The sequence below is a fragment of the Rhinolophus sinicus genome, chromosome 6 (genome assembly GCF_057876585.1).
Source record: "Rhinolophus sinicus isolate RSI-liver-muscle chromosome 6, RSI-T2T, whole genome shotgun sequence".
NCBI classification, from domain to species: Eukaryota; Metazoa; Chordata; class Mammalia; order Chiroptera; family Rhinolophidae; genus Rhinolophus; species Rhinolophus sinicus.
This window is the reverse complement of record NC_142506.1, coordinates 9,931,813-9,946,039: the sequence shown is the minus strand read 5'-3', so window position 1 is coordinate 9,946,039 and position 14,227 is coordinate 9,931,813. Positions and strand designations below refer to the sequence as shown.

The window sequence follows — 14,227 nt, the reverse complement described above, 5'->3', positions numbered from 1 at the left end:
TACATTAAAAAGTAGTTACTTTCAACACGGTTGCATGTGTAAGTGTTAAATTGAGCTTTCAGATTATGAGATTCCATAACTAGAGCTAATATTTCTGGTTCTAAATTGCTAATGTACAACTGCTATTACTACTCTTAGTACTAGTACTAAAGATGTGTGTGTGTGTAGTAACTACTAATACTACTACTACTACTACTACTACACACACACACACACACACACACACATCATTAAGTTCAAAGAGCTTTCTCAGGACTGCTCACCATACACCTACAACATGTCATCTAGAAAACTGTCAATCCTATTCAAACAAGAGCACATAGAGATACCAAGCGCTGCCTTTATCTTTAGCTACTTTTTTTATTATATGCAACGCTGTTCTTTCCAGTGCTATATATTTATTTTAAAAAGTTGTAAAAACAATGTAAATGTCAAATAAGAGGAATAAGAATTAAGCACATTACATTAATTCCATGAAGTAGCACATTACTCTCTAATAAAATTGTAAGGAAAAAGAGGTTATGGATAAGTGCAAAGAAGCGATGATTAAAAGTTAAGTGAAAAAAAAATAGGACATAACCATATTTGAATTAGGGTTTCCATTCTGTATAGCAGTATTTATAGAAGGAAGGCTATATACTGAAATAGTAACAGTGTATCTATCTGGATGCCTAAATTAGAGATCTCTTTCCTCTCTCTATATTTATACTTTCCAAGTTTTCTTGTATACACACACATTTGTTTATGTGTGTGTGTGTGTGTAAAATTTTTATGACTGCAAAAAATGTGGATGGGACTGTCTACATGAGATGGTGTGATTTGAAAAGACCATCCTGAGGAGGTAACATTTGCACTGAAATTATATGAAAGAAAAGGGCCCAGTCATCAAAAGAACATTCTAGATAGAAGAATAGCAAACCCTTTAGGGACTGACAGGTGACCAGGTAACTGGGCCATAGGGACTGAGAGTGGGGGCGTGGCACGTGAGGAGGTTGCAATGGGTGGCAGGCGCCAAACCATGTAAGAGTCAGGAGAATGACGTGGACTACACTTCTGCAAACATGAAGTGTTGGAGTTGTCAGCAGTTCATTTCACCCTTTCCAAGAGAAGTGTATTGGTCATGCTTAGGATGAGTAAGATGTCCAAGGTGAACCCAGGGGCAAATTCTGAAGTGTTCTAACACTAATGCTACAGTTATCGGTCATCTCAGAAGCAAAATAAAAATGTGCTAAGGGCCTGTATGGTTAAACTAAGGTATAGTCTCTCTCTCTCTCTCCCTCTCTCCCTCTCTCTCTCTCTCTCAAGAGATTGATGCTACCACAAGAATTTGGCCATGATTTTGCTTGTCACGTTGCCTGGTATGCATATGGGTTACTCTGTAAAGGCAAAGCCATTGGTCCAAGTTCATGCTGGAGTCCCGAGGGCCAGAATTGAACATGAAATAGTCGGTGTTGATCTTTGGGCAAAACACAAAGGAGAACTGGTAGCCAAGTCCTGAGAGAGAGAGGGATGAGGACGCAAGCACTCCCAAGCCCAGGGGAGCAGGTAGAGAGGACATGAGGAAGGAGATCCGAAGGGCAGGACCGAGACCAGAGAGCAGAGAAGAGGGAGCACGCTGCTCTGAGGAGAGCAGGGAGGAGAGCGCCCCAGGAACAGGATTCAGGAGGTGGGAACATTTGCACCACACACGTGACCACACCTGTGGACAGAAAGGGCTTTGTGATGGGGGTACATAGTAGGGCTCTCTGGAGAAGCAGAGGATGCCTATGACAGCAGAACTAAGTTTATAATTCACCTGGGGAGCAACAGGGGATGAAGAGCAGGCCCAGACTACTTTTCACGTCCGCATGCGCTCAAGACCTTCCTTCAGCGTTTTGCAGGTAGACAGTGAATTGGCAAAAGGGCCACACACGGAGAGCCAGCCGACACTTCTCTCACGTTTCCAATTAGATGCCAAGACACCCAAAGATACCCCAGAGGTCCCCACGGGGAGTGAGGGGGAAGTAACCAGGCAGAACCCTGAACCTCTGCCCAGTCTAAACCGGGCAGCTCTGCTCTTCTCTGAGTCACAGAGATGTGGGAGATTTGGAAATAGGCTTCTAATGAGAAATAGCATTTGAAAGCCGTTGGCTTATGGAAAGGAAGAACACCTCTGTTTTTCCCTCTTGTTAGCCAATTCAAACCAAGACATTTGGGAGTAGCAAGAAGCAAGACAGGATTCCTGGGGAGATGTTTCACATGTAGCCTAAATACAGATAATCGAATTGGTGTCTTTGGAAGGGGGAGCGTCCCCTCAGCAGTAACCACCTTGATCACCAGATGGTCGTCGTGTGTCTCCTGGGCAGCTAGGGCCCCCACAGGAAGTGAAGTCCACTATTGTGTAACTGGAGGAATCGTTGTGGTCATTTTCTCTACTATCTTCCCTTCAACTAGCCTATCCTAGGCAAGATCCTGCCCTTCCTTCCACTTCCGACATTTATGAAGTGAAATTCCCATCTGGCAGCTGCTCACAATAAAGATTGACTAGAAGCTTCTGTGAGGGCCTCCGGAAGTTCTCTGGGCAAGCCCTACATTTGGTTGATTTTCTTTGCCTTCTGCTCTGTATTGTTTTTCCTAAGGATTTAGAAAGAAACAGAGAAGAACCATCTGACTTGATTGTTTTTAGGCAATTAAAAATGGGGAATGAGAGCGCCAAGCTTTTCGTGTAGCAGATAATATCCTCTGACTCTGGAATGACTTTAATTAAAAAAACCATGACTTCAGTGATGCTCTCTCAATGCATAATATCCACAAGAATGGTAAAAAAAAAAAGAAACATCTGCAGTTAGCCTTTTGGCAAACTTCCTTCATTTGTGTGTATTTTTAAAAACCCCAGTGTAATAACTGTTCTGGACTTTTAATTTCTATTTTATATTTAAGTGACAAAGAAATTGTCGGATGGTATTTCCTCATAGCTCTCTCCCATCTTCTTAGAAATATAAATTGCTTGAGGGGGAACTGCTATAATTTTAGACCAGAAAAACACATGCCAGATGGCGTATATGAAGCTGACCCGCCCAAGGATGTATGCCTTCCTCATTAAGATGTGTTCTAACTATTACTGCAAAGCCCAGGGAATGATGGGTCTAAACCCTCACTTATGCTTAACTGCTGACATGTGGCTTTGTTTCTGTGTCTTATGCTCCTATTTCCATGGATGTGAAGGAAGCACCAATTAGGGAACGCTCCATTATTAGAGAACCAGGCACAAGCCCGCTGAAGCAGGCGACCTGCCTTCTCCCCAGAAAGAATGTCCAGCCTGCCTGGCTGATGGTCCCCTGGCCGCAGTCACACTTGGCTTTTGAGATTCTCCAGCACACTCTATAAACATGTCTCAGGCTGTCCTGTTCCGTTTGTTTTTTTGAACTATATTGTGCAGGGTAGAGAAAAGGGAAATCTAGTGGAACCCTGGAGATGACAGCGGGGAGGCAGAGAGAGGCAAAAAAAAAAAAAAAAGAAAGGCAGAAAGGGGAAAACAGGAAACAGGCTGGTGAGGAGAGACAAAATGCTCAGAGTCAGGAAGCAGGATCGCTATATTCTCTAATCTCCACGGTGCAGTTGGTTTGCTGCATGGTTTGGACAAATTCAGTGACAGTCTCTGTGCGCCCGGGTATCGCCTGTTAAATAAGGGCTCATCTTCGCTTTGCAAGAGGAATGGAAGCCTTTGCTTAGTCTTCTCTTACATGATGGACCCCTTTTTATTCTCAAGGTCTCAATCTTCATGCCGTTTCCTAACCCTGACTCCCTGGCTAAACTGGCATGAACCCAGCCCCTTAGTCTCTATATTTATTTCCCGCATTGCTCTTATCTGTCTTGGTTCTCTAATAGTTTGTTTATTATTATTAGTTATTATTATTCTATTCATTTATGGCCTCATTCCTCAGAGGCTGTAAACTCCATGAGAGTGGGCATACATCTCTCTTATCATTACCCTGTCACTGGTATTTAGCACAAGCCTGGACGATAATAGATGTCGAAAAAGTATTATTAATCGTGTACATCACCGAATAAGTTTACCAGATGGCGTAGATGGCACGTGAAAGGAATGGGAATGTAGGAAAATATATTTTGTTGTTGAAGTTCTATTTATTAGGACTTTCAAAAATATATCATCAAGCACAAAGCTCAAGCGATGGCAACTGATAAATATTTAAATAAGACAAAGTATGTGGAAACTCAGATATCTCAAGGATTATATTTTAAAGAACTTCCACTATATTGATTCCTTAGGAAGGTTTTTAATATTACATTATTTGGATATGAAGAAATTGGTGTCTTCTCGCCATTTTTGATATCATTCTTAAAATACCCATTAAAACGAAGCCATTTTGTCCTGATAAATTAAGTGCTATATTGCAATTCCTGGGTAGACTAAAAAAGAGCCTTCTCTCTACTCTTTTCCAAATATACAATTAACAAAGACTTAATTATTCTCAGGGAATAACTTATTCCTTGCAATTCGCCAATTCGAGAGCTATTTGTTACAATCTTAAAAGAGGAAATGGTGCATAGGCCAAGAGGAAATTTGGAAAGGAAATGTGCTTGAAGAAATTATTTTGAAAGGTGAAATGAGGGAGGAAAGAGACAAAGGAAAAAGAAAAATTAGAAATGAAGTCATTTCTGTCCCTCTCTAATAACCTCTGCTCCTTGGAACTGAGGAAGCAGAACTTGACAGAAGATTCCATAGACTGACAAATGGGATGCTTTAAAGATCCTTCTAGTGAGTCAGGGGTCATGGAACACAGGCTTCACCCAGACTCACTCAAATCTGGGACTCTTTGGTTCTTATTTTCCTCATCTGCAAAATGGGAGCAATAAAATCTTCTACAAAGGGTGATTGTGAGATAAAGTAAGATCATGTATACGAATGCACCAAGTCTAGCTCAATTCATATCAGTTTCCTCCCACCCCTCCCCACTGGCCCCAGCCTTACCCAGACTCAAAGTCGCAGAGTAAAGTCAGGCAACAGAAGCAAACACTATTGACTCAACTATCTGAGCTTGCGCTGGACATCCAGCACCTGTTTTTATTTTGCTCCCTGCCATTTGCAATCCTTCTTCATGTGAATGATACTACTCGCCAACTTCCTTAAACCTACTGTGGAAGATAGTTAACGTCCTCTTGAATAATGTGGCCTATGAAAATTGTCAGGGTTGTAATTTTAATTATTGAGTTGTTAAGTCCCTTGTATAATATAATAAAATAGTTGACCCACATTGAACCATATGTATACATATATATATATATAGCATGTGTGTACATATGTATTCTATTAGAACGTCCATGTGTTAGTATATATGGTCTAGTAGAATATGTACAGAAATATATATAAAATATATATTCTAAACCCTTCCTGCCAGCTTGTTTCCTTGTCGGGAATCTCTAATCCTGGCTGGTTGGGGGATAGAGGCTTGAAGTCCACATAACTGAGGTGCTACAACAGTTCTGATTACGTGGGATAGTGTGGCATGCCTCACAGTTGCAGAGTATTTGGTCTGATTTCCCAAACTCAGATGCCATTGAGTTTCCCGATGCCAAAATCAAGCAGTCAAGGATGAGATGCCTAAGGCAAAACTGCTATGGGTTTCAGGGGATGATACTGCCCAAACATTCAGTTCTTAGGCAATGTTAGTAAAGATATTAAGTCCAAAACAAGAGAGGTATTGATCCCAAGGCCTTTGGTAGTGGTCAGACCACACTCTTCAGACAACACCTTTAAAAAGAAGAGGTTATCCAGGGTGGCCAGAGTCTTCACAGCTCCCCCCTGAGAAATGCTAAAGGAATCTGGAGATGCTGGCCATGAAGGAGAGAACCGAAGGAGATACAGTCATTGACTTCCAACCTCTGACAAGACATGTGGGCAGAAGAGGGTCTAGCTTTATCCTGCCTGTTAAGAAAAGCAACATGAGCTCCAATGTGCAGGAAATGTGAACAGGTAAGATAGGATTGGCATTTTCAAAGGAAGAGAGGATTTTCTAACAGGTAGACCTGTCTGAACATGAAATGGTAGTGAGTTTTCTGTCAGTGAGAGTATGCAAGGGAGAGTGGGGCTGATGGACTACATATCTGGGATGTTACATTCTCGGCTTTTCTCTGAGGCACCAAAGGAGAGTCCGGATAGCTTTCCCCCTGCTAATTCTTGCCTGAATTCTGAGCACAGGCAGTTGAGATAGATTAGAAGGAGCACACACAGCCTTGGAGCCCCTGAGGTCTGTTGAACCCCGTGCCACCCTTATAGCACCTTAACCACATGATCTTTCCATTCCTTGAACGTGCCAGGTTCATTCCAGCTCTGGAGCCTTTGCTCTGGCTCTTCCCTCTGCCTGAAATGCTCCAGGTCATGAAATGATTCCAGTCTCAGCTCTATGTCCCTTCTTTACAGAGGTTTTTCCTACCACGCAAGCTGAAGTGCTCACTCACCCATTTCTTGGTGCTGTTTCTCGCATGCTCTATTTAGTGTCCGTCACTACCTGTGATTTTCTTCTTTCTTTCTTTGTTTACCTATGTTTACCTTCCCTACTTAAGGTAAACACCGCGATAGCAGGACTGCCTTGGTCACCACTGTATTTTCAGTGCTCGGAGCAGTGCTGGCTCAAATAAGGCCCCTTAAATGTACCTGCTGAATAAGACAATGGGCCAGCATCACGCTTAGTCAGATAATTCACGCCTCAGTTATATCGATAATATTATATTCCTAGTGACCTTGGTCCAGGCACCGCCAACCCCTTCTCTCCTATTCAAGTAAGCATCATGGTGAAACGTATGCCTCTATCAGGGCTCAGGATCCTGCTTCCTTCTGTGGTCACAGTGAGTTGGCTGAGGAGTGAGTATCTGACCCAGAACTCACCAGTGAGTCACCTTCCCAGGAATGGTTGAAACTGGAATTTCGAAAAAGAGTTGTAGACTTTCTGTGATGGTAGAACATGTAGCATGTGAAGCTGAGGATGTGTTGGCAACCCCACTTCCCAATCCTTGGAAGCCGACCTGGTGTAGAAGGGAATGAAATGGGTCCACAGAGAGAAACAGAGACGAGAAATGAGCAGCTGAACTCTCAAGTCCGTTAGGCCGGAGGCCCGGTCATCGGGCCCGGCCTGTGGTTCTGTGAGATCTCCCCAGGATTCTTTACATGCATGACCCCTTTTGTCTACACCAGTTGAAGTAGCTTTTAGCATCAGCCATCAAGAGAGTGCTGATCAACATAGAAATCAACTGAGTGAGACTGACATGGAAAATCCTTGACCTATGGACACATAGAAAGCACTCAGAAACATTCATTGACTTATTTAATCAATGAAAAAATAGTACTTATGATATACACACAAGACCTGACACTACAGTTGAGAATAGCTGCATCTGTGCCATGTGACCTTTTATTCCCTGTAAATTGTATTCTGTCTAAATGGCAGGTAAACCACATAGTCCCTGAGATAGAGAGGGGAACCCAGCTTGAAACAAGGGCCACCATGACACACACCTTTGACGAGACCCAGCGTTCACACAACATTTTGGGAGATCTTTGGCAGCTGAAGAGGCAACTGGGCATTTTCCAAAAGAGCGAAGAGCAGTGGAGAGGCCTCAGGCTAAAGCTGCAGCGTTTCCTCAGGGTCTCTAACCATGCTGCATCCCAGAGTGCGCTATGCATCCAAGTAGTTTGTGAGGAAAGCTCGGGCAGACCCCGCCATGGGGGAGCACATCCTGTACGGGTGGGGGCCCAGCACGTTCAAAACAGAACGTACAATAGCATCCCAGCCAATCACGAAGGGTGCGCCCCACACACAGCGGTTAAGAAAGCTGCCCAGATTGAGACACCACATCTTTCCAGCCCCCCTCTTCCCCCAGCAGGAGTCTGTGGAGACAGAGCTGCATTTTGGGGAGCAACATCATGCAATCACTTGGTAAGAGAACAGACTGAGCTGAGAAGCCAGATTTCCCCTCCTGGGTGACATCCTTAGGAGGCATATAACTCAACCTTTTAACACATATTCAAGAGAGAACACAAGCTACAGTTGATGGTGACAATCTAGAAAAGCAAAGGGCCCCAAGGTTTAGTAAAGCCAGATGTTTCCACTTCTGAAAATAAACATAACAAAATGTAAAATGATACAAAGTTCGAATTTTAACAAATGCATGGATACTAGGGCAGGCTGTAGATTGTGTGGGGTCTTTGTTGTGGAGATGGCATTCTTGGTTTAGTGTTGCTTACATCTGGCAAAGATATCTGGGTGTAGCGAGGATGAGCTCTCCCCCTCCCCTTGGGTGAATTTGTGGAAATCATTCAATCTCTCTGAACATGATGGAAAAAAATGGGGTAAGGATATATGTCTTCTACCATCCAACGACAGAGAGACCGCTGACACAGAAAGTGCTTCTAGAAACTACTGGAGCTAAATGCTAGAATGCTAGTGTCCGTATAGGGCCCTGGGTTTACACACGGTGACACGAATCTCAGTACAAAGAAAGGACACTATAGGAAGGAGAAAACACGTGAAGATTCAGAAAAATAGGAAGTGATAGTAATATTGTTAGTAGCCATGATGTATTAACAGTAATATGTTCTGGCATGGATGGGAGGAAAACCATTGAAGCTTGAGCTAAATAACTTGTACATTTTCTGGGAGGTAGACAGTAAAAATAGTAGCTAATGAAGAAAGGGAAGGATGGGGATTTGAGCATAGAAGAACGGAAGGAAGAGGATGAGGAAGGAAGACAGGGAAGGAATATTAACTACCTACTCTGTGCAAAGGATTCCTGCTTTTCCTTGATTCAAATGCTCTTCTGGCTCAGTCCTGCTTGTCCTGAAAGATGTACTTCAAAAGTCTCCATGTCTTAGGGAGCCATTGCTAACTCCTCTGGGCTTCTATATGGCATAGCATTTAATTACGTTGCTGTGAAATTAATCCCACAGCTGCTTTTCTCAGTTGACGCTGAGCTCCTTGAGGGCATGTATCATGCCTGTTCCATTCTGAATCCACTGCCTAGCACAGATTCTAGCACATAGTAGGCACTTCGTCAATATTTTTGAGTGAATGAATCGCCTCATGAAATTCTCACAACTCTGAGCTAGGGAGATAAGTAGAGTTGGGGGGAAAAGGTGTCCAGAAGAACTGAGATTCAGATGTGAAACTTTTCAGGTGACCGATGGGGACATTTGACACTCACTGTAGACTAACAGCTTGTGAGATTGTTGTAGGACATCAGACCAGAGATTATTGAACGTCCATTGGCTGTACCTGTGCCAGGTTGGCTGATAAGAATCAAATGGAGTGCTTGTTGAAAATACAGATCTTGGGGGCCTCCCCAGATCTGAAGAATCTGAGTCTCGTCTTATCACATCTGTCCAACTGCTCCTGAAAAACTGTCATCTTTAGTCGTTTCTTTTCATCCTTATTCAATCTGACACCAATTCCTGGTGGTAGATCCTCCCCAAATATCTCTAGCATCCACCAACCTTTCTCTACCCCCAGCATTACTATCCTTACATAGACACATGGACCCTTGTCAGGACCTCCTGACTTTTGGATCTGTTTCTACACATCTTCTTCCTATTGTAGGCTGTCGCAGCTAGAGTAATCATTGTAGACAAAAATCGGGCTCAACATTCACTCACTAGATGAAATCTCCCGAAAGGTCTCCCGAAGCTCCTAGAACCAAGAGTAACACTGTAATATGGTCTCACAGTTCCCTCTGGTCCTGCCCCGCCTACCTCTCCAGCTCCCTCTCGGCACTGCCGTCACCCCGACCTGCCTTCAGTTCTTCAAATGCTGCCCGCTCCTTCCAGCAGCATGGCCTCTGCGTGAGTGTTTTCTGCCTCCCATCCCCTGCTCGCCAGTTTGACTTCTACTCATCAGCTCAGACAAGGGCAGACCCTGTCATGGACATGCTCCTATCACCCTGGAATTTTTCTTTTCACAGTTTCTAATTATGTATTTAGTTGTGTAATTACTCAGTTGGTGGCTCTCCGCAAACCACCGCTCCACACACGAGACTGAAAGGTGCATGAATGCAGGGCCAATGGTAGCTTTACTCAGTAGCCTCTCCTCAGTGTCAGCCGGTGTCCTGACGAATAATGGGCATTCAGTACACGAGTGCTCAATGGATACATGAGTAATACAGTAAGGTCAAGTTTGGGCCCAGGAATCTCCATTATTATAAAACTCTCTAAGTGAGTCGATGCAGACTCAGGGGAAATTATTGGAAAAGGTTGTCCCCAGGTGAGAACCCATGATTCTAGGGAAATGTGTCATGCCTCTGTCCTTTGTGTGTGCACGTTCATGGATTCGTCCACAAGAAATGTCCTGAAGCGTTTCAGGCCCTTGGCGGGCGGTCAGCACTTGGTGAGCGGGTATCCTATGTGTGCTGTGCGAGTGGCCAGCAGCTCTGGCTCTGTTATGGCCAGATGGTTTCCGAGCCCTCTCAGTCAAGTTCAGTCCTACGGTTATTTACTCAGCACTTTCTCTAAGCCAAGCCACCTTCTGCTTGGTACTAAGCCTAAGGCCTGCCTTCAAGGAGAACTCCGCCTAAAGCGAGAGACACACGGGAAACTGCAAGGCAGCATGAGATGCAGCATCATTGGCAAGTGAGCGCTCCCAGTGTAGCACAGTGGGGGGGGGACAAGTGTCGGGAAGAACTGACACTTGAACCAGGGTTAGAATGATGGGTAAGAGTCTACCAAACTTTGCAAGGAAGCAGGGAGGGCATATGAGGAAGTGAAAGTTACATTTTGCAAATGCAAAAGTGCGGAGCCTGGGACCTGTGTCATGTATTTGGAGAACTTCCAGTCACTGGCAGAAGCAGTAAAGATGACAAAGGGAGAAGCAGGTAGATTGGGACAAGCCTGAAGAATCATGAAACATCTTACCTTCCTTGTAAAGTTGTGCCCCTTTCTCCCCCTTCTGTCTCTCCAGATGCAAGCGCTCTGGTTGCATTTCTGTGAGCCTTAACCCCTTTTCATGGCCCTGATTAGCCCTTAATTCTCGACCCCAACATCGCAATACCCGCCTAGCACATTTCATAGGCAGAGGTACCTCGTGGCTCCGTGAGAGCCTGTCTTCGTCTTGCTGAGATTGTTGCTGGCAGATTTACTCCCAGTGTGATTGTTGCAAGAATTTGTCTAACGGAATGAATGATCAACCCCGAGTAAAGGGATTATGAAAAACTTAATAGCACTGTAGCAATGTGGCTGTTAATGAAATACAGCTGGCTGTTCCCGCTGTTTGGCACCAACCGACCCAACACTGTCAACATCACAATATGATATTTGTTCCCGATTATTTTACAGCAACAACTGAAATACAATATGGTATTAATCATATTTATTATAAGTATCAATTTGAGAAATTTCTGACATGCCAGAAAATGAATAGGTTTATTATGAAAAGCAATTCTGTTTGGGGCATGCTGACTGCTGCCGTATAATAAATAGCCTCTGTAAGAAATTTTAAAAAAAGAAATAAAGCAAAAAACAGCACTGAAAACAAAAATGAGGCATCAAGACCCTTCAGATGCCTGCTGTTTCCAAGAGCTAAGGATACCCTGTGTCTTTACAATGCCAACAGGCTAAAATAGACCCAGCGAGAAGAGAGCAAAGAAGCTTTCGTGACTGGGGTTCAAAGGAAAAGGGACACTGGAGGCAAATGACACTTTTGGGAAACGCAGAACCCTCCAACTGGCTTCTCCTCACAACAGTATCCCAGCAGGCAGTGCTTTAGAGACTGTGGTTGTCTTATTGGCTCTGTCCAGAAAATTCTTGCTCTAACTGTATTACAGGGCATTGTATCATTCCTTTACTTCTTTCAGGTGCATTTTCAAATATCTCCTTATCAAAAAGGTCTCCCTGACATCCCCATTAAAAAAACAAAACCAACCCCCGTAAAGGTTACATGTATTTTATTTCTAATAACTCTGCAACTATGTTTATATTTACTTCTTATCATCGTCCCCCACTCCCCCTAAGCTGTAAACCAAATGAGAGCTGAGCATTCATTTTGTTCACTTCCTTGCATCACATGTATGCCGAGCATAGAGCGGTCAAAAATCTTTGTAGAATGAATGAATGAACACATGAATAACTGAACAAATGAATGAATTAATCCATTCAGTCAGCGATATCTTTATGAACTAAATTTTGACAGTTTCACCTCTTTAAAACATTTCTTCATTTCCTGTTCTTGAGCTCTCTTCTAGCCCCCAATATAGTTCCTCCTGATTAGATGTTTTTCAGTAGCTTCCAAACTTGTTCCCTTTGAATCCCTTCAATCCATTCTCGCTATTGCCACTGAAGTCACTTTAAGAAAAGGCTGCATTATCCCCTTGCTTCATTGAGGTGGTAAAAATCGTTCATGAGTCTCCGATTTTTCCAAGGATAAAGCTCAGAAGTAGAAAACACTTCATGCCCTGGTTCTTGCCTGTTTCCCCAGCTTTATCTCTTGCCTCCTCCCAAAGCACATTGGATGCCCCCTACCCCACCTCTGGTCCTTCTTGCATGTTTCTTTCTTTTTCCCTTTTTTGCTGTTCAGTTACATTCAACTCCTTAATTTTGTCATATAACTGGGGCAGAAAGAGAAAAACACATAGAGCTATGGAAACATGTTAAGGAATCCAGCATTGTACAGAACTCCCCACACAAGGACAGGGTCTTTCAAGACAATCAAGTAACAAGAGATCTATTTCCAAAGAGACCTAGCAGAACTCACTAGAGAAATAATAAAGACATATGTCAGAGGACTTTCAAACAAATGGTGTTCAAAAGTCAACTGCAATCTCTGGGATGGTGTCACAAGTAGATAAAAATATTTCCTGGCAGTAAGGGGGTTTTGTACTTAATCTAATCTTAAAATAGTGGTAAATTATCATTCAGGAAGGACTTTAGGGTAGATTAAGATGCATTTGAATGTCTTCCAAGACGGAGTTTGGACAGGGAGTTCAGAATTCATATTCTTGAATTTAAAGATCTATCAGAAACAGTGGAGCTGGACACACAAAAGGGGTAATAATACCTCTATTTACCTATGAGATTCAAATCAAGTGTCACTCCTTCTGGGAAGATCGCCATCTGTGCTGGGGCTCTCAAATTCTTCCCCTTTGTCTCCAGTGACTCTTGTCTTGTATTGACGTATTTGTGCTGACACATGACATTTCTTTGCTCAAACGGATGTTTCTCCAGCTAGAACAGAGGACTCCATGCTTCACTCATCTTGTACTCTTAGTGCCTACATGTCATCAGGTCCATAATAGGTGCTCAATGGATGGAGACTGGGGTTTGAAGAGTGAAAGAAAGGAGCTCATGAAGTGTAACGCTAAGAGTAACACTTGTGGAAATATGTTGTTCCTATACTTTACTGTCAGAAGAATGGGCTGTGACCATGGGAATGAATAACTTAGGGAGAAGTGATGGGAAGATGACTTCACATGAGTAACTGCAGGAAAGTCAAACGCTAGTAGCAGCAACGTTGACCTGTAAAACAGAAACTACCATCATAGTGCCCAGCACAATACATGGCACACAGTAGGCAATCAACCATTTGATCGATCAGTCAACCTAGTAAAAGCTGGGATAGAAATTGGTACAAATATTGGGATCAATATGCCCAAAGGTCTCCAAGGAAACCCTATTATCCAATCATCTTTTCCCTGTTAGGGTAACTTTTTTTTCTTTTTCTTTTTTAGGATTATTGATAAAAATAACAACCAAAATATAGCTTACCTTAGTTATCTTACGCATGGCTCCAGCTTGGTTTTTCATAGTGTGGTGTCGCTGGGGAAGGCCAGTTTCTAAAGGACATAATTCGTCCCTGATTTTTTTCTTTTCTTTTTGTCATAGTCATTCCGATTCTTGCTCCAGTTTTCAAAAGGTCTATAGGAAATTACGGATCTACATCATTTCTTCCTTTGAACTATTAGTACTTTGTTGGGTAGAATTTATTTTGCATAGAATTATTTAAGATCACTTTTTAATTATAGCTTTTGTCTTATGGGATTTTTACAACCTTATTTTCTGCTGATACAAATAGCTTTTGATCCTTAAAAGGGCAGGGCTATATTTCCCTTCAAACATTTTTAAATCACTAAAGAAAATTAGTTTTTAGTAATAGTGAGGGAAGAACATTTTACTCCTAAAACTTAAGAAAGCGGGAGGCCCAGTAACCAGATGCTGGAAACCAATTAAGGTTTTTTTATTCCAGTATCCAGA

General features: G+C 42.9%; 1 long non-coding RNA gene across 3 annotated transcripts in view; it reads right to left on the bottom strand.

Moving 5' to 3' along the window:
* LOC141567877 (uncharacterized) overlaps positions 1-9,874 on the bottom strand; it is a 33,207-nt gene extending 23,333 nt beyond the window's left edge. For all 3 annotated transcript variants that reach the window (XR_016021493.1, XR_016021492.1, XR_016021494.1), the window contains exon 1: positions 9,743-9,874. This is a non-coding gene — a long non-coding RNA (uncharacterized LOC141567877). The remainder of the gene's footprint in view (positions 1-9,742) is intronic.
* Between the last annotated feature and the right edge of the window lie 4,353 nt (positions 9,875-14,227).